The following is a 3,537-nucleotide window of genomic DNA, read 5'->3' as shown; positions in this document are numbered from 1 at the left end:
GGTGGGAGCTAGGGAATTGTTATAAGGATAAAAGTACTTTCTATATCAGTAAAAGGGGTACGATGCAGACAAGCATCTTTCAATGAAGGCAAAATTGTCTGGAACTCTCAGAAAATGTTCTCTGTGAAATCCACCAGGATTGCTTTAAATTTGCAAATGAACATGTCACAAAGTTTGTCATTTAGAGAAATTATACAAAATTACAATGATTCCAATAAATGGTTATTAAATTCCTGTGTTTAATAGTGTTCAGAGTGCTGGAATTTTAGATCATAGTCTGGGAAAGCTCATCGGGTGTCACATGAAGACAGGGGCATGGTCCTAGAGTGGGTAGGAATGGGTGGTGGGTTAGCTATAACAGACACAGCATAGAATCTCCTGGTGCACAAAATTAGATATTGGACAAAATAAAAAGTAATTCTTTTTTAATCATGTTTACATGGCTTCTAAATATAAATAATTTTGATTGGAGGAAGAGAAGCTTTCAGCAAATAGAGTTGCTGCAACGTTTGCTAAGTCCAAAAACTCAACGGTACAATCTCCACACACTTCACAGTGCAGAAAAATGCTCCAAAAATGTGTCACCAATCAATATTCCCGAGGGAACATGCTCTCAGATTCCCCATGAAGATACATCTTTCACCATCAGAGTTTACTTCTCCCATCAAACATTGCTAAATCCACAAACGCAAAAATTGGATGTTTTCATACTTATAATACAGCTGATGGTATATTGGGGTGAGGGGGGGTGGGTGGGGAGGTGGTGGCGGGGGCGGTCGTGTTGCTACAGCTTAAATCATACCAAGTTCAAAACCACTGAACTCCCATTGTAGCTACTTTTTGCATGCCACATGTGACCATTGGGTTTCAGCTTTCATGCAAAATCAAACAGAATTACACAAAGTGATCCAAAAACATCAATAGAAATCCTGAAATCCAACTGAATAAAAATGACTTTAATTTATTCAGTGAATAAAGCAGTGGCCTTGGTCATAGAACTTTATACAGGACTGTTTTTCAGTTGTGTTTTGAGTGGCCAGCTTTTTTGAAGCTGTATGTCAGCTTTTCTGAGTCTTGTAGCTTTGCAAGTATGTTAAAGGTCTCTGCAAGATATGCTCTAGTAATACAATAAAGTCTTAAAGAATGTTGCAAGTAAGCTATTAGAAGTGAAGATTGCAAGGCCATGCAAATTGATGATACGTACCATTACAGCAAAGAGAATGCATTGCAGGGAGAAATGAGTCTGTCTCAATCTCATTACTCTTATGTGTGGAGGCAAATCTTGCACACAATAAGAGAGCACAGCACAGAATAGGCAATAGACCATATACCAAAAACAATTCACGACATATGATCAAGCAATTGTTGCCTTATTCTGAAATAAAAATCTGGAAGATGCAGAGACTACAGAGGTTGGACCAGTTTATCAAATTACTGCTATGTCCCATATTAATCAGATGTTCTAGGATTCACACAATATTTCAGTGTATTGCACTGTACTCAAAGGCATAATAGCACATTGAAGGGCAATTCAGTATCCAAAAAGATTAGTCTATTCACAACAATAACTTTTTCCATTTCTCCACTTAACATGGAGAATGTGGCATACCTAATTTGCGGCGTTGCTGATTTCCTGGTGATTAATATCATTGACAGGAAAATTGAGAGCATTGTGCATTGGGTGCATTGACCTCTGTGCTGAACTTTTGAATCCATGCTCCCATTAAATGAGGCTCCACACTGGGAGCAGGGCCTTGCAACATTTACCCAATAATGTCCCATCTGCTTTTTACAGAGCAAAGAAAAGCCAGTGATCTCCAAGATGCACTTCAGAAAAGAAAGCACAGTTGTCCAAAAACTAAACAAACAGAATGGCTGTCTCTGGTGATGAACACTGTCAATGCCTAGAAGGTCACTGGGTCATAAACTTTGAAGGTGGTGGTGACTGTCACTGCAACTGTTTCAGTGCTCCTGAAGGGCTTCATACCCAAGTGTCATACATCAGTCACAGTTCTTCTGGTGAACCTGAACCTCCAAATGAAGTGCTGCAGCAGAATCTGCTCTGAGTCTTGTACTTCACACAGGTTGTTCACTCCTCTTGCTGTTCCAACTGTAATGCACCTTTTGCTAGACCCATGTTCAGGTTATGTCAGCTGTAGCTCAGTGGGTGGCACTCTTACCTTTGAGTCAGAAGATTGTGAGTTTAAGTCCCGACCCAGAGCCTTGAGCATTAAGTCTAGGCTGACACTCCACTGCAGTACTGAGGGAATGCTGCATTGTCAGAAGAGCTGTCTTTCAAATGAGACATTAAACCAAGACCTCTCAAATAGACATAAAAGATTCCATGGCACTATTTCAGAGAAGAGCATGAGACTTCTCCTGGTGTCTTGGCCCATATTAATCCCTTAACCAACGCCAATAAAAAACAGATTATTTAGTCATTATCACATAGCTGTTTGTTGGACCATGCTATGTACAAACTGGTCGCTGAATTTCCTATATGACTGCACTTTAAAAATACTTAATTGACTGTAACATGCTTTGGGATGTCCTGAGGTCATGAAAGGTTCTATAGAAATCAAAATTTGTTCTTTCTTTTGTCTGGTACTATTCATCTTTCCATCTGCTGTGGTCATAATTTTAGTAAACTCAATCACACCATGTCTGACCTGGAATAAAATATTCGGTTTACAGTAAGAATAAGTTGCTTCTTTATCGTGCATTTATTGTAGTAAAACGCAGGTACAATTTGCTCATCAATGACCTTAGAAGAGCCTCAAAATGCAAAATGCGTATTTCTTCACTCGCTTTTCTCTGCTGCTTATCAATCTATTTTTGGAACAGCAGGAGATCAGCAGGAAACATCATTATCACTTTCTACTGACAGTATATTGTTTTTTAAACTCAGGTCTATTGTTTCAATAAAATTATTAAAGAGAGGGAAATGTGACCTTAAAAGGTTCAGTGAAGCATCTGGTGCTGTTCTGTATTGCATTGTACTTATACTGATGTTCAGGGCTGATTAGCTGTTACAGAAGTTGTTGGTCGCTTCTCGGCCTTTTGGCTAAGATCAAGTGTAGTATCTGTTCTTATCAGTGCTTATTTGATTGAGAAGAGACCATGATCATTTCTTTTTGATCCTGGGGAAGCTTTGAATAAAATGGCTATAACCAATTTTCGAGCTTCGGGCCAGGGAGTGCGCAACACCGTTCGGGTGGTCGTGAAGGACAAGGAAGGTGATGCACCGGTCGATCGCACCTTCTTCATCAAGAAAATTCTCTTCGATTGCTGCGGATTTCAAGCGACGGACGTCTTCTGCCTGCAGGATTTCCCCAGCAGTGGATACTTCGACGTGACGTTCCGGAACGTGGCGGGATGCATCAAGTTCCTGAAGGCGTTCAAGGAGAAAGGGGACCGGGCTCCACTGTCGATCCTCACAGCGGAGCCGCTCTTCACGCTTCCGTCACAACGGGACCGGGTGGTGACCATTCACCTCTACAACCCCCATGTTCCGGTGGTGGATGTACTCACCTTTCT

At 40.8% G+C, this 3,537-nt stretch overlaps 1 pseudogene; it reads left to right on the top strand.

Annotated features, from left to right (window-relative positions):
* Nucleotides 1-3,044: 3,044 nt before the first annotated feature.
* Nucleotides 3,045-3,153, top strand: LOC137383048 (U2 spliceosomal RNA; annotated as a pseudogene).
* The last annotated feature ends 384 nt before the right edge of the window (nucleotides 3,154-3,537 follow it).

The sequence above is a fragment of the Heterodontus francisci genome, chromosome 23 (assembly GCF_036365525.1).
Source record: "Heterodontus francisci isolate sHetFra1 chromosome 23, sHetFra1.hap1, whole genome shotgun sequence".
Classification (NCBI taxonomy): domain Eukaryota; kingdom Metazoa; phylum Chordata; class Chondrichthyes; order Heterodontiformes; family Heterodontidae; genus Heterodontus; species Heterodontus francisci.
The sequence above is the reverse complement of the archived record's forward strand: the minus strand, read 5'-3'. Positions and strand labels throughout refer to the sequence as shown.